The 23863-nt window shown below is 36.5% G+C and overlaps 1 protein-coding gene and 1 long non-coding RNA gene across 18 annotated transcripts in view; one reads left to right on the forward strand and one right to left on the reverse strand.

The window, feature by feature from the left end:
- The window catches only part of LOC135290230 (uncharacterized), a 54978-nt gene that overhangs the window by 24175 nt on the left and 6940 nt on the right, over positions 1 to 23863 (forward strand). For 5 of the 15 annotated variants that reach the window (XR_010352961.1, XR_010352955.1, XR_010352930.1 and 2 more), the window contains one exon: positions 3745 to 3839. The exons of 6 other annotated variants lie outside the window; for them this stretch is intronic. The gene's annotated coding sequence lies outside the window, so the exon portion shown is untranslated. Of the gene's footprint in view, positions 1 to 3744; positions 3864 to 22264; positions 22677 to 23863 lie in introns of those variants that run through there. 4 more of the 15 variants (XR_010352921.1, XR_010352966.1, XR_010352965.1 and 1 more) reach the window with 4 other exon arrangements.
- Positions 689 to 22495, reverse strand: LOC135290233 (uncharacterized). 3 transcript variants are annotated; one of them, XR_010352970.1, is made up of 6 exons: positions 22428 to 22495; positions 14828 to 14888; positions 14317 to 14537; positions 13665 to 13888; positions 5141 to 5362; positions 689 to 1326 (listed from the first exon to the last, which is right to left on the reverse strand). It is a non-coding gene; the product is annotated as an uncharacterized LOC135290233 (long non-coding RNA). The 3 variants fall into 3 exon arrangements; XR_010352969.1 differs by lacking the exon at positions 5141 to 5362; XR_010352968.1 differs by lacking the exons at positions 689 to 1326; positions 5141 to 5362 and adding an exon at positions 12087 to 12262.

Here is a 23863-nt window from a genome sequence, read left to right on the forward strand (position 1 = left end):
AGTCTGTTTTGCATGGTGATTACTCAGAATCCACATGAAAGCTTCCTTCCAAAGCCACCTTTTTCTGAAGGCTTTTTCTAAGGCTTGCAGACCTTATTGCAATGTGAGTGAGGTGAGACAGTTGGAAGTACCCCAATACAGTTTAACAGCTTTTCCTCTGCTGTGAGACTGTAATGGTCCACCTCTACTAAGAAGATAAGTTATAATCTAAGCCTGTTACCATGTGAATAAAAAACCACTTAAGTTAAAATCACAATATATAGTTATCACTTAATCCTATGTTTAGTAAATATGATCTACAGAATGATGTGTGGTGGAGTCCCAGAACTACTGTGGGAGAGAATAGCTTAGCCTGTGGTGGTTTTCCTTTTTCCAAAATTCTGGCCTGCTTCAAAATTATATTTAGAACTACATCAAGCTGGTTACCAGTACAGAGTACAAACTCTGCCCAGATTGTAAACTCATAAATCCATGAAAAGCAGAATTGAAATTCTTAATACAGTTTTTAATATATTCATTATAATTTTTTAATAGAAAGCAATTTTAAAGAGACAAACAGTAGATAAGGAACTGCTTCACAGTAAAGTTCTTTAAATCAGCTGCTATAGAAATACTGTATAAATAAAATCAACCTATTGGATTCCTGTATAAGACAATTTCTAAGCAGCACATAAGAAATGAGGGAGAGAGTATTTTATTCTTGTGATGTATACAGTGTTTGGCTTAGAGAAACAGTGAGGGGAAAAAAGGTAAAAACCTTCCTCTCTTTCCAGACTGAACATGTGGATGTAGACAATTCTTGCTGTAATGAAGGAGTTTAAAAGCTCCTCCTATTACTTAAATATCACGGGGAAAAAAAATTTAAAGATCTCCTTTTCACTTTTTTTATCATAAGAACTGTATTTGAAGGAAAATCCTGGATGAGCATCACCAGAGGTGTTACTAAAGGAGCATCAACCACTGTACAGGCAAGAGACGGAAGTAATAATTTTGCTAAATTTGTTTCTGGATTCAGTGGTTTAAAGTAACTGACAGTTCCATAGCTTCTGGCAAAACACATTTAGTGCAACTTCTTTTAGATGCTGTTTTCAAATGAGCAACAGCATCAAACTGAGTACCAAAAGTTGGCAGAGCTTTTGGTTGGCATATCTCTCCCTCTTACACTTTGACAACAGGCTTTTTAAAGTAGTTTCAAGGAAGTCCATTTACGTCTTGTAGAAAGCAAGAGGAATTCTTCTTTTGCACTATGCAGCTGAGTGTTGCTCATGGTCCAAAGTACAATCAGTATTATCTCCAGCATATCGAGTCAATGAAACTTCTGGTGACCTGGATTTCAGGCAGAGAAAAAGTCAGTCATGCTAACCACGATAGATAATCTGTACAAAAAGCAACCCCTGTACCTCCCAGACAACTCAGGTTGTCTGTCTTGGTTGCAGGCCTCCAGACGTGGCCTTCATACTCTTCACATTTGAACTGCAAATCTCCATTTATTTTGCATTTTAGAAGTAATATGTTCCTCACAACTTTTTCAACCTTGTGGTCCATGCACTGAGAAGCACTTGCAATTTAAGCCAAAAGGATTGGTTTGAGGTATTAACCAGACCACAGTACCTGTTTGATACTTGCTAATGAAAATCAAAGATGCAGTATTTTTGTCTATATAGAGATTCCTAAAATAACATAAAATTTGGTTGAAAATGACACATGGGGATAGTGGACCTTGTTGTCCAAGTAGGAGTATCTTCAGAGCTGGATCACCTTGCTCAAAGCCTTGCCCATGGGAGATTTGATAATCTCCAAGGGACAGAAATTACAGAAATCTTGGAGTACACTTTTCTAACTTCTAGGCTACCATCCTCGTGAAAAACGGTTTTTCTGGTACCCAAGCTGAGCCTTCCAAGCAACAGTTTGTGCCCATCATCCTGTTTAAGCCCATCTGGCATTACCAAGGAAGACATTGACATCTTTGCAAGTTGCTTTAAAATAGTTTCAGGAAACTGTATAATTTATAATAAACCAAAATCCTAAGGAGTTATATGTAATTTCACATACAATGAGAATTGCAGAAAGAAAAAAAGAGACATTATAAGTGTGGAAAGATGCACTGTTACTTTTAAAGATAACTACATTGATGAGATTTTTGTTCAAAGGGATATCTGCAACACCATATAGAGATTCCTTTGTCTCATAGAACTAAAACTAATTAGAGTTATGTAACTACAGCTAAAAATAGAGAAATATTATTTCTTAAATTTTGGCTTTCATGACAGGTTGGTATTGTATTTGTTTTATTCACAGCAATCATGTATTAGGTAAGCTAACATATGATGAGAAATATTTTCAGAGTGTACTGTAGCTAATGGTGTGTTTCTGAGCAAAGGGGATTAAGGTGTAAAACTGAGGCCAAAATTAAAAGAAAGTAAATGTTATGAATGCTATTTAAAGGAATTTAGAGAAATGAAGGCAACTCAACATTTCATATTGCTGAGTGCTGAGGGTGCTATTTTTAGTGTGCTCTGGTGAATTGGTGTGAAACTCATGGCAGCTGACAGTAATTGTAATAAAAAGATACTTGTGAAGTGGTGTGGGGTACAGCTGTGTATGCAATTCACTGTCTGAATGTGTAGCGAAGAGTCACCTCAGGGAAAGTATGAAGTAAATGCTGTTCATGAAGCATAAAAATACTCAGTCCTTGGAAGGCAGATGAATGACCTCAGTGAGTTAAATATATATAACAGCATAGAAATCAGTGTTTGAAGAAGTGGTTGTTGCTATTTGCAGATTACAAAACCACAAAGTATTATGGCATTTAGCCATTTGAACATACATCCAGCTCTAAGACCTTTACTTGATTTTTCTAAAATAGGTTTCTTTTATAGGTTTTGCTTGAATGAACTCTAAAATGTTATTTTTTTTTATCAGGCTTTGATTGGGATTTTTTGTGTATTACCTTTGGCACATACTTCAACAAAGTGCTAGTAGAGTGAAATTTTCATGTATTCAAAGCCCCCAAATGGAATTATTTAAATTTTAGTTAGAATTTACATTTGTGCTCTGCTGAAAATCCTAAAAGTGAAATATAAGATACCATGTTTTTCTAAAAGCATGTAGCTTCTACAGCTACAATAATGAAAGTAATGATCAGCTGTGATTACAGCTTCCTTTCAAGACAATGATTTATTATAAAAATCACACTATGAAATCTGTCTACAGTTTAAACTGGGTCTCATTCAGGCAAAGAATGCTTAAACAAGAGGAAAACTTGAATGGGATGCACTGGTTGCCTAAAGCTTACATTTCCAGTTACAAGAAAGCACAGCTGAAAATCAGAGCAAAATTTCCCACTGAAAATGTTTATACATTGTTCATTTTGCACTGACTGATTTTCAAGAGCCAAGTATTTTGGGGAATTAAATGTGTGTAAATGCAGTATAGGATGAAAATGCAACCTCAAAGTAATGAGCTCTCTGGCTGTACATGAGGCCACATCTTTAAGATCTTTCCAAATACGTGAAAACAATAATGAAGGCAACACTGCTGGCTTATTGCCTTCTCCTGCAATAAGCGTTTAAGTTCAAAATCCTGTCAGCTGCAGACTCACAGAGGACCCTTCTAGTGCACCAAGAGGGTATCTGATACTTCTAGAAAGAACTGACACTCTCACTGCGTATACCACACATTGCACAAATACTGATAAAAAACAAAACAAGACAGAATCATAGTGTATTATCTTCTTGCACTCAGGATGAATAAATGCCTGAGAAAGGATGAACTGTAACTTGGAGCTGGAGAACAATCTTAGTGAAGTAGGACCTGCCTGAGTGCATCTGAGATGAACAGTAGGTGGTTTGGTTTTTAATGAGGTAAAGACCTGTTTGGTTATGTATGATAACAAATATTAACTTGGAGATGAGACGAGGTGGAGGAAATCAAGGTAGTCCTAACTGGTTGAACTAATGTCTTCTCTATGAGAAGACACTGCTCATTTTCTAGAACATATAACCCTGGAAGGTCCTCTAGGCTCCTGCCCACAGAGGCATGGATACTGATAAAACAAAGCTGAAATATTGCTGCTGTACAAACTGAAGCAGTATCTTGTTATCTCACTACTCAGTTATTGTTTCAGTGTGTAACCTGCATGGTTTCCAAATACTTCAGCAGATTCTGTGTGTTAGAAAAACTTCGATGCAGAACAAATAAAAAACTTTTAATCATAGGTATTTCTCATGAACAGATTTGTCTGTCTAGGCAGCAAGCTAGCCATAACTCGAATGTGTTGGGTTGGTGTGCATATATGTTCTTTCATGTTGGTTGGGAGTTTTTTGTCTGGCTCATTGGTTGGGGTTTTTGGGTGGTGATGGCGGTGTTTTTATTTACTTTAATGGTTTAATCTCTTAAATTATCCTGAAGACAAATTTCCAAAGTAAATCAGCAGTGGTTAGTACCAGATCTGCAATCTGAAAAAAAGATGTATTGTACAGGCTTTTTCCTGATAAACCTGTATGAGGTTTTTTTCCCTGATATCTTTTCCTTTTATCAGTAAAAGATAAAACATTTTTAAAATTTAAATTTAAAAATTACTCTCGCTAAGAGAGAAATTTTGAAATCAAATCAAATCATGAACTTTGTGAATTATCTGAGAAGAGTAAAACAGGCCAATTCCTGTGCAAGTCCCAGAATGGATGGGGAAACATAGTCAAACTTCTGGTCTGTGAGAAAGAACAAATTGCAAAAGAGGGATCAAAGGGTGAGCTTAATAGTGTTCATAAGGTAGCAAAAATAAGTTCAGCTTTATTTGTTAGATATTGTTTGGGGAGTTATTGTAAACATAAGCAAATGTCATTACAACATTGTTATAATTTTATTCTGTTCTTCAATTTTTGAATAGAAGTGCTCTATGCATTTGTAACTTGTAAAAGGACAAGGATTTCTGAATCCCACTGAGACCCACTTCATAGGTACTGCTAAAACAGTTGGAGTCTTGTACTGTAAAGATGGTAAAGATGAAGCAGCAACAAATGACTAGGCTTAAGTAACAGAAAGGTAAAAATACCAAGCTGGATAAGAATATCTTGCAATTTATCTCTGGACTATTGCAAGTGTCTACTATAGTCGACTAGAAAAGGAAAAGGCATCTCACATTTGATCACTTTAAAAACACGGTGCTTTTCAGTATCTATTCAAACTCAGCACAGGGAGTATTTGGATGTATTCAATTTGCCTGGGCTTTGAAGTCTCTTCTTCAAAAGCAGTGAATTTCAGACTTTTAAAATATTGCCAGAGATTACATGGATTCATAGCCTGCTCCATGTGGCTTTGGCAATGTTGAGAAATCCTGCTGGAAAACGTAACACTTCAGGATCTGTAAAACAAGATGGGCTTTATTACTTGTCATGTCTGATACAGAACACAAAGATGAAGAGAAGGAAAGACAGTAAAAGCTGTGTTTCCTTCAGCAGCAACTGTTCCTGGCTGTAATTCCTTTTCTGTGAAGGCTGCATATCATGCTATATGTGACAACATCTCAGACTTGCTGATGGGGGTAGCTTATGACACTTGCAACCTCTGTAGGCAGCACGGCTGTCTGGGCTGTCACCTAGGGCATGGGGCATGCTGGATATGATCAGGGTGCAAAAGTGGCAGAAATTAAAAGCAAGGGTTCATTAGAGCTGCTATTGAAACCATGAGTGAGCATGCTCCAAAAGGTGGCAGTTACAGAAAGAAATCCATAAGCTTTGAAGATCCAGGTTTTCCTGTATTCCCTGGAGTTGCCAGATGTCACTGTGGCTTGGGAGTTTTATTAATTTCTCTTAAAATTACAGGACAGTTTTAAAATGCCATACCAGTGCATTCCTGATTGGTGGCTCTAGAGCAAGACACCAGAACAGACAATCTTTGCCCATTCCAGTTTTTTTTAAAAATAATTAGGGTGTTTTATATTGAGATCTCAGTACAGCATGTTTCAGGATGGATATATTCCCAGTTAACCAATTATGTGTCTCTAGTGGATCTCTGAGATCAGCTGTAGGCTAGAAACAGTCAGCAGTCTGTAATCTATATTAATTTCATGTTGAAATATTCTCAAAAGGGAATCATATGTTGGCTTCCATGGGCCTGTGGTCAACAAGTCCCCTGATTCCTGCAGATATTTGCTCAATAAAGTGCAGGCTTTTTGCAATGCTATCTGCAAGGAAGAAAGTTGTGAGTTGGGGGAACTTTTTCCTGAAAAAGGGAAAGTTCATTTTCATGTGATAAGATTCTTAAAAGTTAAAGCAGTTGGATCAGCTTTACAGATTCAACCTGAGTCATGAAGAATGTTTGCTGACAGGACAGAAAAGAGCTGTGAAGTCAATTTAATTTGACACTTGTGAAATTTTGTTCACGAATCTTGAACACAATAATTTAAAACAAATCCTCCAAAACAAAATTTATACCATGTAGAATGAAGTGTATAATTTTAATTCTGAGAAGAAATGCTTTAAAAATGAGTAATTAAAATTATGGCTGTCAGTAATTTATAAGATGAAAACATACAATTTTTTAGTAGCTTGAGTATTCTTCTCATAATAGATAATTTGATTGGTATTTGAGGTCCTTCATGTCTTACATGTGAGAGAGACTTCCTTTGTCATGATCCAGAATATTCGTGCTTCCAGTTAGACCAAACTTTCTCCACAGTTTTCACTGAGTATGTGATATATGAAATGGAAACTTAACTATTAGAGCTACATAAATGAAATATAGGGTATTTAGCATGATGATGAAGCTTTCAGGTGCTTAATGGTTCAATATTAGCAGTAAAAATAGATTTTATCCCACAATATTTTACTTAAGTAAATTTTAGAGGTTCTGACTTGTCTACATTACTTGAGTAATGATTTTAAGTGATTCTCCAATGTGTGTTGGTTCCTAGTTTTATAAATTATATATCATAACTGGGTAAGCACAAAAGTTCATAAGATACATGGGGCTTTGGATGTAAGCAGGTCTGGAATTACTCAGTTCTCTGGTCATTTGGAGAATTTTGCTTATGGCACAGTCTTTAGTTATGTGATTCAATACAGTCAAATGCTAAAAGCTAGATTATGAGAGATGAATGGTTTTACACTCCTGTATAAATAATTGGATCAGACTCTCCCCAACCTGAAACTTATATGGAACAATCTACAACTCAGTAATGTTTTGATTCCTGAGGCCATAACAATGCACTACTCTTACTCTATTCTTGACTAGAAGTATCGACCTTAGTTTTTAGAGACTTCCTGGCCAAAACTCTTGTAAACTAAAGCAGGAGTTTGAATTTTTAAATTCTTAACTCGTCTTCACATTAATGTTCAGCTTTATGTTTTTCATAATTTTGACATTTTCCCCTTCATATACCTTCAAAAAATGTTACCTAAAGTTTTAGACCAGCAAACTTTAAATCCCTGACTCATAATACTTTCTAGCAGTTCTCAGTGAAATTATTTTCACTCAGTACAAGAAATTACTTTTTTTTCAAAACACTTTTGACAGACTTTTTTCCTCTAACAGTCTAACAAATCTCAGTACACACACAGAATTTATGGAAGAAAGTGATACATTGAAATTAGGTTGCTATAAATTAAATATCATTTGCAACTAGAGACTGCATTAAAAGTGAGGGCTGAATTTCACATTTGTCAGCATAGTAACATTAACTTATACGTGTTTTTATATGTATGATATTGGCTACAGATAATACTGTAGTTCCTTGCAAAGCCCATCTAAATCATATTTTAAATTTGGAAAACCCAGATATAGATGAGTAACTGTGTGAAGCCATTTTTTTAATCTCATATTTTTTTCCTAAGGTTCACCTTGTTGGTCTTTCTCATTCTTGTATTGATTGCTGTAGTAGCAGAAAATATTTGTAGCCACAAAAATAGCAGAATAATCTGAATTTAACTTCTCTGCATTTTTCAGAGTCAAATCAGATAATGTAATTGCTTTTTAAGCTTCCTACTCAGTTGTTTCCTGTCACACTTGATTTTGCAGTGACTTCAGAGAAGACGACTGCAGTTTCCTGGAGTTGTCCTACAAAGTTGATTTGAGGCCATATTCTATTGCTTGTCAGAGTATATCTCAGTAATGCTTGCTTCACATTTGCATTGCTGAACATGGTGAAACCCCACTGAAGCTTTTTTGCCTTTATGAATAGATGTTTGCAAATACGATCCTGCATTTGAGATCTCTTAAAGTCACGTTTTGTCTGTTAATTCCCTAAACAGTGTGTTCAGTCCTCTTGCAGCCTCTGCACTGCAAGAGGTCACAGATAAGACCCGAGAAAAATACGTGATGAGAAAATCTCTTCAGGCTCTTTACACTGCCATCAACATTTAATGGTTCTTAATACCGTCACACTTCTCATTTAAAACTCTCTCTTATCATAAAAACTAATACCACTGCAAGGATTTTGCATATGTACAGAAAACAGTCTTTAGCTGTAAAGTAGTAAACTTAATTGTAATCTTGAATGAACTAAGTGGTAACCAAGATCTTAAGAAAAAAGTTAATTGCATCCATGATACTTCTGTTTGCTCATATATCATACTTTAAGGGTATTTAAAAGAAATGTTTTGGTCTGAAGGAAATACATTAAATTAATAATAGAGTAAGGTAGACTCCTCTAAGTCTATAACATTAAATGTTGTGTTTCTCCCTATACTTTTATAATATTCAGGCTGCAAACATTCAAAATACTCTTGAGATCCAGTCTGTAATCAATTCAGACTCCTACTTGTCACATAGTGCTCCAGTTATGAGAATCTTTACATGATTAGAAGAATATCCACAACAGGATGGGTGAAACATTTGCAGGCCAGCTGATCAGCTTTTAAGTTCTTGTTTTGAAATAGGAGTTGTTCAATGCAGGTGTTATAGAAGCATTATTCTCACATTTTAAATTATTTGAGAAAAAAATCTATTTTTTTTGTTCTGAATTCTGGTAAACTCAGTTTTTAGCTTGTCCTATTTCAGATAAAGAGGCTATATATTGATCTAATGGTCATTTTTCATTAGTCAGTAGGATCAGAGAAAATTGTTCCTAGGAGTTAGGTGGCTTGACAAATTATTTAATTTGATCTATTGCCAATGATTTTGTTGTATTTGAGGTGTGTTGAGTGTGATAAAATGGACTAGTGTTTTCAGGATGTATTTAAAAGCCTATTCAAATATAAGAAAAAACCAAAGAAATTGCCACCTTGTTAATCCATAAAGTTTGTGCTTCCTAATGTCAGATTACTTAGAATAGTTGCAAACTCTCCCTTGTCAATTTAACAATTTGACCGGGAAGAATTTAAATATATCTAGCTTCATGGAGCTTTTCTTCTGATGGCAAAAATTTTATTCAAAAAAAATATTTCCACAATCTGTTTATATATTTATCTCAATTCCAGGTATAAGCCCCAAAGGATGAAACGGGGGTTTTGACACAGTTTTCTACAATGCTGCTATTTGTGTTATTATCTAGTTTTGCAAAAATCAAGTTGTTCTCTTGACTGAAGTTAAAACAGCTGTGTAGATTATCCAAATACAAATTCAAACATTTTCAAGCGAATACAATGACCTAGGATTGAGTCTGTTGTACTAACCACACTGCACTAAATGATTTCATGACATAAAATCTTCGTGAAAGGGAATGTCTCAGGGTATCTTGGTCTCCTAGCTAATCAGTTTGGTGCCTTCTAGTTCTTTATTATCACATGGAGTTTTAGCATTGTCCTTCTTGATATCTTCTTGCAAAATGAAAACCCTGTTCTTTCTTTGTATGAAACACATTCTTTACTCTTGAAGCCATTCTCTGAAGATGACTTATGCCTATGCTTATACTTCCTCTTTCTTTTGATGAGACTTGGAAGTATTGCACCTTCATAGCTGTGAAAAATGTTTATTGTTGTTTGAATTTTTTCTTATTCAGTCAGGCTGCTTCATTTGTGGATTTGTTGTTGGGGTTTTTATTTGTTTTAAGTCACTGACTATCAAGATAGTATATGATAATAGCAGAAATCATCTTTGATTAGCAGCCTAAAGCCCATAAACCATGTCCTAATCTAGATTCATACATTTTCTGATAGAAAAATGTTTTCTGTGGAAATAATTTGATCCTGGAAAGGCTGGCTTAATATACGGAATTTGAAGCATGGGCATAATGATGTGACTGAAATACAAATTTCAAGTATAAACCATACAGATAATTAGGACACCTGACTCTAACTGACATTTACAATGCCATCTGTTTTTTCACAGTCATATAATGAATCTTGAGACATTTTTTCTTTCTGAGGAGGTCTTGTGCTCTTATCCTGCTAACCCTCTATATGCATATACAGAAAAAGAAATATTTTTCTCTTTTGTTTGTTTTTTGCATAATTACTTTCCTTGCTAATTGTATCTGTAATAAAACATAACTCTCCATTTCAGGCATTTTTTAATCTGGAGTTTTTTATTATGAAGCTGGAGAACTTAAGTATTTTTCTGCTAAGTTTCTTTTATTTTCTGTGCTCCTATTTTGTTCTAATTAGGGATGATAGCCACTCATCATACAGAAGAGGTAATTTAACTGCAATACTTCAGAAAAACTTGATACATTAATTACAGTACAGGTCTTGGAATGTCCAGGGCAAGTTATATCTCTTGCTGAGGAGTAATGTTAAATATTTTGTATTTTTAGTTATGTATTCATCAATTTCTCTAGAATACTTAACCTCAGAAAGAAAAAATTCTAGAGCAGGATTACTGAATACATTAAAGTATGTCTTAAATCCCTCTGAAACTGATCTGCTGAAGATCCAGCACAGCAGCTGAAAATATGGGAATTGATCCAGGATGCTTGGATATAGATATATATAACTTACATTCCAATATTCTATTGAAAAAAGTGTGTTCTGTTTTTGTTCAGTCTGAGGTCCTAGCCCACAGCAGAGGTCTTACATGGACTGGGGATGCTTTTGAAAATATCACGTAACTATTTCTTCTGCTTATATGCCTCATACAGTTCTAAGACTTTTGATGAGCCTTTTATTTGTTATCTCAAGAGGATTTGCTTTATCTTTTGTATTTTTTAATGCTATTTTGGAATGAGCAGATAATCCTGGCAGAGCATCTCTGACAGGATATCAGCTTCCAGGTAGTGAAATGCTACTTTATGCCTGTGAATTCCTGGATTGCAAAAACCCTTTCAGAAAGTCCTCAAATCTTGAAAGACCAAGAAGTTGGTAATTTGACTTAATTGCCTTAAATTGAAGCCATTTTAGGATTTACATCCACATACATTTAGGTTTTGATAAAAGCATTGCATATTTGCCCAACATCTTCATCCCTCTGCCCATTCACTACTTACAGTCTTCTCCACAGTCAGGCAGATAATGTTGTAAAGCCCATGTGTTTGTTTAGGTTTTTTTCCTTTCTGTTCTTATAGAAGAACAGTACTTTTATTTTTATTGTTTAACTGATGTTTATGGATGTTGAGTCATAGAGTATAAACTGAAGTCTTATGACAGGATGCAGATGGACTGCATGCTTCATAAGAGGAGGAAGGGTTTGGCTACAGAGAGCCAATCCCTGACATGAACGTAAGCAGGTAGCTATTGATCAGTGAGTTGGGTGGTAACCAATTATTGCCAATCAGGTTCTAATGCAGAGTCTTTTGAGCAGCATATATAAAGAGCTGTGCACACCACTAAACTCTCTCTGCTGCAGGAAACCCTAATGTGTGTTGTTTCTCATCTCCACTTTCTGCAAAAAAGTCTTCCCAAAAAATTTGTGTAGGAGACACTGTTCCTGTCTGGAGAGCAGCTGAGCTTACTCATGGAGTAAGGGAGCTTGGCAGGTAACTGCAGTGCAGAGGTGGGAGACTGCAGGGAGCAAACAGCCAGGCTTCAGAGGCAAAGGGGTAAGAGGAACTCTCCAGGTTTGAAAAGGATAGAGAAGAGTTTCTTACTACTTGCTTACTTAGTCTTGGAAAAGCTTGAAAGGAAAGCTCTGCCTGCGGGGGCATAACAGGTAGGAAGATTACTTAGCATCCTGCAAAACAGATTTCAGCCCTGTGCAGGCAAGGTAATCCCTGTAAGCCAAACCTCTTGTCCTCCAAGGAGACTGGCTACCTTCTTTTATGTCTGTGCTCTTCAGTGAGTTATTTCTTCATCCTGGTTCCTGGAGCCTGGTCATCCCTTTCAGACCACAAGGTTTGGAGCTCAGTAAACACAACTACCTCATACCATGGTGGCCTGCTACTAGCCTTTAGCTGTTTAAACAGTGAGAATTGAAGTTCAGGAAAAGTGAGAAAATTACAGATCTTCTCTAAAACAAAGGCTTTTAGTATCTCTGTAAGTTCACAGTGAGCAGCAGTAGGCTGAGATTCTAGGCTGATGCAACACATTACTTATAACACTGAGAATTTCTACCAGTTTTCTGGTACTGAACTGAAGTATTGTATCCCTTAATATTTTTAGTGGTTGTTGGATTGTTCTGTATCTGAAATCTATTGTTGAAATATTACTCTGGCTTAGCAAATATCTTAGATTTTTTCAGCAATGTGTAGTAACTGTCACTAGATTAATAAAACCTAGCAAAAAACACTAGCATAAATCCAAGATGATTCTGTTGATTTTAGAATGCTCAGTGAAGCCATATCTAGGAAGAGTAATACAATATATTGTCTAGTAATTTGGACCATGCTGTATTTTTAAATTAAAAGTCTTAATGTCTTGTTAAATATTAGGAACAATCTTCCCATTGAGATGAAACAGTCTATTAAAATCCAAAGTATGATGTGTTTTTTCTTTATTGAATATAGGTGTTTTGATGTGTGACAGTTCATATTAAAGCCTTTTTTTCCAAAATCAATATTATGTATTTAATTGCATTTTTTCTAAATCTACAGTATACCTATGTTTTTGTAGGTGTAGATACATATTCTCTGCATATGTTTAGGTCTAGATATTTCACATAGATGTGTGTATATATCTATATAATACACATGTATATTTATATATCTCTAGATATAATTATAGATATCTATATAGAAAAATTAATATCTAATAGATTCATTTTTTTATTCTACTACATATCTACTGATAATCTACTTTATATGTGGATACCTCTATATTTATATATCAATATATCTATATATTTTCTGTTTATATTTGCCTATATAGAGATAAAAATACGATGTAAACATGAATAGGTATATAGATAATTTTCTATGCACTTTTTTCTTCACCCCATGAAATTGATCTTTCAGTTAGCAGTGTGTCGCATAGAAACACATGCTGCCATATGAGCTACATTTATCACCACACAGCCAGAGGCAGTGGGAGAAGTCACTGCCCAAACCTGTGTTAGCCCTAACTCGGGCTTTACACAGCAGGGTCACTTTCTGCATGTTCTCAGTGTCTTAGTGCTGCAAGCTAACATGGAGTTACTGGGACACCAGCTAATACTGGCATGAGGCCAGGAATTTATAAAGGGTTAAATACCGTGGCTAGGAAAATTTCTTTTATTTAGACAAAACTCTTGTTTCTTCCTGCAGAGAGATGATTGATTTAGCTTGGCTTATTCTAGTGACGGAAAAAATTCAAGACAACCAAGAAAAAATACAGCTTCAGATGTTGGGATGCCATATATAGAATTGTTCTGTCACTTACTCAAGAAGGCTTTGTGTAGATTTTCCAGCTGTAGATTTTCCGGAATGTAGCTCCCCCAAGTTGTGACACGTCAAAGATGCAAAAAAATTTCTTTCCTTGGTTAGGGTGATCTGCTCCTTATTCTTAGCCTTTCTGATGGGATGGTTGTAGATGAATAGGCCTTTTCTAATTTTCCAGGCCTGACAGAGCAGGCTTTTTCTTATCTCTTAGGTTCTTATAGAACGCTGGAAGGATAAAACAATGTGAAAATCAGTGAGTCACAGTCTATAATTTAAACATAATTCACCATGACTCATTCATGAAATGCTTTTGCAGTTTCATGTGACAAAACAATAACCATAAGCATAATCATCACTGCCTACTCAATCTTCTCTGTACAGCTATGCAACTCTGTGATTCAAATGATTTTCGAGAGTCTTAGCAGATATAAATCGTCACAAAACCATCAGAAGCAAAAGAGCTCAATGACTTAGAGCAGCTGTGTGGTCATACTTTTTTAAGGGTTCATCTGGCACAAACAGCTTCAGCTGTTACACAGACCTATTCCCACTCCTTATTCAAGAAGGTGGTGAGAGTAAATGTTCTGGGACGGGCAGCACAATTCAGACTACTCTCTCAAGACCTGGCTCTGTGCTCCCAGAAGATAACAGACCTCCTGTAGTGTCACTCAGTATTGCAGCCAGGGGTTTCCCTCTTATTCCAGAAGCAGCTTTGCCCTGGGATAAAAGTCTTTGGGTCTGCCTGCTAATAGATGTTGTGGCTTCACTGAAGTCTGCAGAATAAATAGCAGTTGCACAGCTCTTTTAATGAGCATGTCCCTTGTAAGGCCTTGATTTGGTGCTTCATGTTCTCTGTGTTTCTTGCATGACCTAGCTTAAAACACAAAAAGGAAACTTTAAAAGCTGAATAAACAGGCGTCCAATACAGAGAGTGTTGGAAGGGATTAAAATAATGATATCAATGTTTCCACTAAATTAAAGGAGCTACAGCAAATTACTGCATTATAAGTTTTCAAGTAAAAAATAATGTAGGAAATAAATATGGAATTTTAATCAAAATGCAGTTTTCCAGAAGGACCCAATGTAAAGAAGGACTGCTGCAACAGTGAAGTGGCTTCTTTTGTTACCGGAGAGAGAAGACATAACATTTTTGTCATTACCTACCGTAAATCCAAAATGCTAGACACTGGACAGAGCATTCTCCATAGTTGTTAGCAGTGGTGTCCTTGTAAAGGAAATTTGCATATTGTGTCTTGGATTAGCAATCTGATTTATTCAATCATTGACACCAATATATTGCCGTATATCAAATGGCACATAATCACTCATGGTTGTCAACATCTGTCACATTAAAAACTTCATCAATTATAGAAAGCAGCCTTCCCAGAAGGAGATTTTTCAATTGACACTGAACGATAAAATGAATCTAACTTCAAAGACGGATTTTTTTTTCTAACAGGTTTCGTGTGACCTTTCAAATTTCTTCAGAAGGTCTTGGCAAGTTAACTTTGCACCTTAAACTTATTCTGTGCACCAAAAAGCAAACAGAAAATGTGGTTCTTTACGTCTTCTGAATAAAATGTGTTGATAAATAATACAGTGTAATCTGGGATTGATGCCATTGGTTGAGGGCTTTGGTGATATTGCATCTTTTATAATCCAGTTCAAAGCGGAATTTCTATCAAAATGGCCCATAAGCTTTTAAAGTGCATTTAGTCTCATATCTGACTAGCATAACTTATTGAACTGCATTATTATGTATTGACTGTTTATAACATTATTTATTTAGCTAATTATATAATCAGACACTAACAGGGGACATATATGTTAAACAAAGTGGTATCAAAAATTTACTATTTAGACCTTAGAATTTGTTCCTTAAACAAATTTTGAACATAATGTGACCTTAAACATAATGTGCCATCAGAATATAAAGTAAACCTAATTTTCAATCATTGACTAAAAGAGAGCCTAGAAAATTATGTTATAGTCTCATATCCAACACCAACACTAATTTATAATTCTCTCTCAATACCTGTGAATTATCTGTGGTATTTAAGAAATTATGAACATTCCATGACATCCACAGGCTGTCTGTGCCTGAAGTCCATCTTGGAAGAAGCATTTCTAATATCTAGCCTGAATATTTTTAACTAAAATCATTATTACTTTTTGTCCTATGACCATGAACTGATTGCTTCCTGTCTTCAGATACATAAAAACATTCTAAAAGAGGCTTATGTAAGCTTTGAATAGCCAAGATAACTCATCTAAAGAAGGGAATAATCTTTGATACAGGATCTGCATTGGTGTCTGATCACTCTTCCTGCTTTTCTCCCATTCTGTAAAGTTGATCTACACTTATGAAAATTACAGTGGAGGTCTGACTGTTGCTGGTCAAAGCACATAGGTAAACTTCTGCATATTTCAGATAGTGATTATGGTCTTTTCATTTTGGCAAATTTATTTTTAGAAAGAAATTAAAAGAGAATTTTTTTTTTTTTAAAGTATATTTATTTGAATACACATCTCCAGCTAAAAAAGATAACATTAGTGTGCAAGATATATTCCATTATATATTATTATCTATATCATTAATATATAATATATTGTACAATTAAGATATATAATATATTTTATATATTATTATATATCATAGTAATACATGTGACCAGTGTAAAATAATAATTTTCAAACATTTAATTTCAAATAAAAATGTAAAAAATCTTTTTTGTGGTTTTATTTTTTTATGCTTTTGAGAAAATCAAGTTAATGATAAAGTCTTATGACATCTTTACTGGTTTTTTTAAATATTTTAGTTCTGAAAGGTTTTATGGAGACCATGTCTCAAGAAATATAAGAATAGGTTACTATTGCCTCCACAACTTAGGTTGTACTGTAACTACTATCTAATCACTCATCTTGATCATGAGAACTATACAAATTGTTTTTCCTTAAATCCTTCTTTATTTCCTCTAGTTTATTTGTGTTGCTTCCACCTCAGCAGTTCTGCAGTGTCAGATATGTGGTATCGAATCACTCTCCAGAGGAAACACAAAGATTAGTCCTGGAAAAGATGACATTCCTGAAGGAAAGAGAAAATAAGCACCAGGGTTTCTGGGGTGCAGTAGGTTAATTGGTGTCTCTGAAAATTAGGCTGTAAGTGGATATTGTTTCAGTTAGAAAATAGACTGGGTTTAAGAGGCAGTTCTTTTTATATGATTGAATTAACTCTAAGCTTCTTTATGAGCTATTTATATTGATGTACAAATCTAGTAGCAAAAAGAAAATACTTTCTGAGGATGTAATTAATTTGTTTTAATCTATTCTGTAGTTTAAATTGAAAGAGAGCATAAGCATCCCACTTGAATAGCTTGCTAAGACACCATCTGATTTGATTAATAGTCCTCTGGATCAAGTGTCAGCTTTCTTCCTAAATAAAATAAATTTAAATTGCTTTCTTAATATAGAAATGCAAAATATCTGTAGTGTGTTTCAATATGACCCCTTAGGTGCAGCTTGCAGTAATACAAAAGAAAGGCTCCAGCTGTTCTAAATTCACTCATAAGGCAGTGCCTTAGCAGTGCAATCAGTTTGTCCTAGATTCCTTCCAGCATAGTTCAGGATGCTCTCTGACAAACATACGTAATCCTCTGAGAAGCTCTGTGTTGTGAAGTCCTCTTTTAGATGAAATTTTAAATAGATTAGGCTTTTTTTTTGCCTTTTTTTTTTAGCTTTAGCTTCCAGGACTTTACATGCATAAAACCAGAAATTATGTCAGAAAACATTAATATTCTGTTACTTTCACAAAGTTTGTCTGGCCTTGTTTTCATTTTATGTGTCTGTATTATACACAGCTGTGTATGTTACAGTTGTGTATGTTACAGCTGTCATGAAAATTTTCCTGAGGGAAAAATAAGATCCTGAAGTCACTTAAGGAACTAAAAGAGTTAGGGTTTTGCTTGTCTTTATGAAGCTTTTGAATTTGTATACTACTCCTATGTATTACAACTATAGGGGGGTCTCTTCTGTATTTGAGAACAGCTTGCCATTTCTTATGCTAACTAGACTTTTTAAGTTTTTCTTCTCCGCCAATTATTGTTACTTGATGTTAGTCATCATACAATCACTGATTGATTTCCCTTTGTATTCCTGAAACACCTCACCCTTTAGTGTTGTCTGGCCAGCAAAACTTCAGGTCATAGAACATACTGTCTACAGAAAGCACTAGTCTTCTTTCATTTAATTTTAAAATCTAATTATTTGGATAGTCCCATTTGAAATTTCAAAGGCTCTTTTCAATCTCCCCCACAACAATCTTCTCCACATTTACCAGGCACAGAAGTGAGACTGACAGGCCCGTACTTCTGCAATCCTGTTTCTTGCCCTTCTTGAAAACTGGGAGAACATTCACCAGCTTTCAGTCAGCTGGGACCACTCAGGATTACCAAGACCACTCAAAAATCATTGAGAGAAGTTTTGCAATGACATCAGCCAGTTCTTTGAGGATTCTCAGATGAATCCATCAGGCCCATAGATTTATAGAGATCCAGCTGCAGTAGCTGATAACTGCACAGTTTGAGGGTTGATGGGAGTTGGTCATTTTTGCATAGTCATGGTCCTCCAGCTCAGGGCATTGCAATCCCCTTGTTCCATTTGTTCTATCACCTGTGCTGAAGACAAAGGCAAAGAATGTGTTAAATGCCTCTGCCTTATCCATGTCCTTGTTTGCAGCGTAACAATCCTCATGCTCTAATTGGCTGATGTTATTTTTGCATTGCCTATTGCCATTAATATATTTTTTAAAACTTTTTTTATTCTCCCCCACATTTATGGCCAGCTTCAATTCCAGTTCAGCTTTGACCACATAAATTTTCTCCATGTGTTGGAAAGCAGCATCTCTGTGTTATTCTCATGTCACACAACCTTGCTTCCACTGGACATTTGTCTTCCTTTTTTGCCCTATTTCTAAGAGAAGATTCCTGTTCTGCCTTCTGCCTCCCCTGCTTGACTTCCAACGTTTGGGAATTGCCTGCTCCTGTGTCCTTAGGAGGTGATTTTTAAAAACTGACCAGTACTGATGGACCCCAGCGCCTGCAAAAAACATTTTCCCAGGGACTTTACTTAACTAAATTCCTGAACAGCCTGAACTGAGAAGTCACTTCTCCTTATGTCTAGAGTTGAGGTTTTGCTGGCACATTTTGTCCTGTCAACAGAGATTTTAAACTTGATCACTTTGTGGTTACTGAGGCCAAGACAAACAGCAATCTCCACTTCATTCATTAGATCCACTCAGTTGAAAAGCAGTAGATAAGAGGGCATCATTTTGAGTCAGCTCTTCTCTTTCTTGTACTTTTTAGCAACAGCTCTTTGTGATAAACCGCCATGTTTCAGCGTAAAAAAAATGAAAACTTCAAAGCCTGTTTTTAACATTTAATTGCCTATGCAGCATGCACCATTTAGGGTAGGAACCAGTAGGTTTATAGTGCATTTCCATGCTCTCTCCCTGTGCTTTCCTGCACTGGTGAATGATATTGAGTCTTGTTTTCTTTTGTAACTTTAGCTGCCAAAAACTTAAGCCATAAGTTTTCTACTGCAGAAAGCTGTCCTGAAAATACAATAAATTGGAAGTCACTGTGATGAACTGATTAATCTTTTTTAATAATATATAATTGTGTAAATTAGTTACTGTAAAAGTTAAGAATTTTGTATTGACCTTCCTTCAAGATCTTCCTAATCATTGCAAAGAAACTTTTAAGTAAGCTCTGATTTGTGGGCTAAAAATGCTCTGATCTTTTTCAGAATCTGTAGTAATCCTCCTTTTCCATGACTGAGTAATTCAGCCATATTTTTGATAGTACAACCTAAGCAAATGTAATTGACAGTGTTGCTGAACTTTTTTTATTTGCCCTGTACCAGACTCCAATGAAATGATGAAATTTTTGCATGACATCTTTTTGACTGAAGAGAGAGATCTTTAATGCTGGATGTAATCCATGTTCTTTTACATCAAGTAAAGAACTAAATATTTGTGAACATGGTAAGTAGGTGAAAAGCAGATCACAAAACCACAGAATGAACTAGATTGGAAAAGACCATTGAGATCATTAAGTCCAACCTATGACCTAACACATCATCATCAACTCAACCACAGCACTGAGTGCCATGTCCAGTCTTTTTTTAAACACTTCTTGGGATGCGACTCCAGCAGCTCCCTGGGCAGGCGATTCCAGTGCCCAATCACTTTCAGTGAAGAATTTTTTCCTGATGTCTAACCTAAACTTCCCCAACGCAGCTTAAGACTGTGTCCTCTCATTCTGTCAGTTGCTGCCTGGGAGAAGAGACTGATCACCACCTGACTACAACCACCTGTCAGGAAGTGTAGAGAGTGATATGGTCATCCCTGAGTCTCCTTTTCTCCAGGCTAACCAACCCCAGCTCCTTCAGTTGTTTCTCGTAGGGCTTGTGTTCCAAACCCCACGCCAGCCTTGTTGCCCTCCTCTGGACTGGTTTGAGCACCTTAATGTCCTTTCTGAGGGGCCCAGAACTGGACACAGCACTGAAGGTGTGGTCTCACCAATGCCGAGTACATGAACTGTCCTAGGTCTCAAGAAAAAGACATTCCTAATGGCAAATAAGCTATGGAGTTTTAGCTATTCAAGAAGACAGGTTGTGCAAAAACTTATTCTGATTCACCTGCAGAATGACACCTGAAATGAAATCTCTAAGTTCTGTCCCCTGCCTGGGGCTTGTTAACAACTGATAAATATGAGACGTCATAAAATGTTCAAAACTTAAAAGGAAGCAGAAGACATCAGTCTCAGGGCTTTCTGGATAACATAATTGTGTATTAGTAGTAAATGTAGCAGAAGTAAAGATTTTGATGGAGTCACCTTTTACTGCAACTCCTCCATACAATTATCCTCAAATGAGGATTAAGAATAAAGACCAAATAGATGTTCATCAGGGACTCCATATCAACAAAAGACAGAGTCACTTAAAAAATTCAGCAGACTTCTGTCTTCTGTATGTTAAGACATGACCATTTTGGACAGCTATGAATTTTTGTCGTAATTCCTCTGTTTTCTAACATGATCATGGGATGAATGTCTGTTGGTTCTTTTGTGCTAGAGCAAAGATAAATATGATTACATTTCTAAGCATTTTCCAAGGTACAGGAATGGCCTTTCATTTCTGAGACCTTTCTATTAATCTTGTCTCTTTGAATTTATTTAAAGTATTGGGATTTGTTGCATTTTTTGTTGGTTTGGTTTGGTTTTTTCCAAACTAAACTGATCCAGTTTTCTGTACCAGTTCATGATGATCTAAGCAAACCATCACTCTTATTTTGTGGGCAGGCATACCCACGACTTAACAAAATCAGTAATTACTTCTGAGAAGTTAATGTGTATGTGACAAGTTAATCACTGCAGAAATGTAACACCAGTCCCTGAATCCTGTGCTGTAAAGACCAAACTCTTAAAGAGCAGCAATGACATCTGGTTGCTCTTGTAGCTGTCACTGCTAACAAAGCTCCCTTCACCAGCCTTGTGCAGCCTGTTATCTCTCTCGGTGCTCACTGTTTGTGGCTCTGCCCTATATTTCTGAAATGACAAGCTCCATTTATGAATGGATAACTATCACAGTAAACAAGCAGTTTATTAGCTTCTTACTTGGTAATTTTTCTGTAGATAGGGGAGTGCAGCTGGTTCATCCCTGACACCCTGTGGTGCTCAGAGCTAGAGGATGATGGTGATGGCAGTGGAACAAAGCTAAGGTGTCTGGAAACTTCATTTTTGTTAAACCTCAAATGAATAGGAAGCTCTAACATCTGAACTAGGCAAAAATATCCAAAATAAGAAAGGACTGTAAAGACCAATTTAGCTATCTGTAGTATTATGTTACAATGCAAAACTGATGGGGAAAAAGTACATACTTCTTCATACTAACCAGTCCTGTAACAGGAAAAAAAAATCAGAAAAAATATGTTTCTCTCCCCCTCCTCAGAATGTTTTGATAGCATTTAACTCATTTGATTAGATGATATGAAATCACTTGTGACTATTGGAGAGTGAAGGCCATGAAGAACTGGAGGAGCATAACAAAGTTAGCTGCCTGGGAGGCAGAATGACAGAAGAGACTGTCTTTTGTCAGTGCAAGCAAATGCACAATAAAAGAGGTAATTGTAACTACAAACGTACCTTGGGGGGACATTCTAAATTAACTGTACCTTTCAGGAAAAAGGATCTGTTCATAAGTCCATGAAATTACTTGCCTAAAACATAGTTGTGCTCTAGGACCGCAAATAAGAAAATAAGGATGGAAGAATGAGAGATAATAAGGATTCCTGTAATTACCTTAGCCTTTATGTAATGAGGATTAGAATGAAATATTAAATGTTACCTATTACCTATAAAACTTTATTATTATCTTATATATCTGACACCAATTATCCTATTTAGAAATAGAATATATATGTAGCATGGGAACATGGCTTTTATTTAGGTTTAAATTTACATATATAATTTATATGAATTAAGTAGAACCTTTTATAGCTGAACAATCATCATTTTTAAAATAGCTGTTTTGTACTGATGAAATAGTACTTATTTGCAGGGAGGATGTGGTTTTTGGGGAAATTTAATGAGATGAGTTGAGGGAAAAATAAAGTTAAATTATAGCAGAGGAAATTGTTCCACTGTTACCCCTTTTCTCTAGTGTTCATGGAGAAGCTGAATGGATGAGAATGTATGTAGCAGATCACCTGGAGTTCTGTCACATGGTATGTACAGGACAACAGGGGATCAGATGCAGCCAGATGGGTTTATGAAGGGCAGGTCCTGCCTGACCAGTCTGATCTGCCTTTGTGACAGAGAGACCAGGTTAGAATGTGAGGGAGAGGCTGTGGTTGTTGTCTGCCTGGTCTTCAGTAAAGCTTTTGACACTGTCTCCCACAGCATTTGTCCAGACAAAACTAGCTGCTCATGGCTTGGACTGGTGAGCTCTCAACTTGGTAAAAGCTGCCGGGATTGCCGGGCACAGGGAGTGGTAGGGAATGGAGTTACAACCAGGCAGTGGCCAGCCATGAGTGGGGCTAGCCATGTTTAATATCTTAATCAAATGCACCTTTAGTCAGTTTACAGATGACAGCAAGATGAGTGGCAGTGTTGATATGCTGGGCAGGAAGGCTCTGCAGAGGAATCTGGACAGGCTGCATTGATGAATGGTGTGAAGTTCAACAAGGCCCAGTGCTGGGTCCTGCCCTTGGGTCACAAGAGCCCCAGGCAGTGCCACAGGCTGGGACAGAGAGGCTGGAAAGGACCTGGGGGTGCTGCTGACAGCAGCTGAACATGAGCCAGGCTGTGCCCAGGCGGCCAAGAAGGCCAATGGCATCCTGGCCTGGATCAGCAGGGCCAGGGCAGGGATTGTCCCCTGTACTGGGCACTGCTGAGGCCACAGCTCCAGTGCTGTGTCCAGTGCTGGGCCCTGAGTGCAGGAAAGACACTGAGGAGCTGGAGAGAGTGCAGAGAAGGGCAGTGGAGCTGGGGCAGGGTCTGGAGCACAAGTCCTGTGAGGAGCAGTGAGGGAGCTGGGGGTGTTTATCCTGGAGAAAAGAAGGCTCAGGAGAGACCATAGTGCTTTCTACAAATAACAGAAAGGAGGTTGTACTGACATTGGGGTCAGTCGTTTTCAAAAGGAAATGGCCCCAAGTTATTGCAGAAGAGGTTTATATTGGATATTGGGAACACTTCCTTCAGGCGCAGGGCTGTCAAGCACTGAAACAGGCTGCCCAGGGAAGTAGTGGAGCCACCATCCCTGTGGGTATTTAAAAGAGGTATAGACATGGTGCTTAAGGACATGGTTTAGTGGTAGACTCGGCAGTTTTAAGTTTACAGTTTGATTTCATGATCCCAAAGGTATTTTCCAATCTAAATGGTTCTATGATCCTATCATTTGAAGGAAAATTCTGCAGCTTCTGGATTTTGACTGAATGATGGAATCAGCATTTCTAGTTTCAAAATCTAGAACAGGATAATACAGATTCTAAAGTAAAGCACACAACTGTCCACATCTACTTCATATAGCATTCTGGACTTTTTATTTGCAAAATATTTAATAGAATAAATTAATGTTGCAGTATCGTAAAGATAAATTTAACTTTTTTAACTTGTTAACTAGATGCTTTCATGTGTCAATTAG

This window comes from Passer domesticus, chromosome Z (genome assembly GCF_036417665.1).
Source record: "Passer domesticus isolate bPasDom1 chromosome Z, bPasDom1.hap1, whole genome shotgun sequence".
Taxonomy (NCBI): domain Eukaryota; kingdom Metazoa; phylum Chordata; class Aves; order Passeriformes; family Passeridae; genus Passer; species Passer domesticus.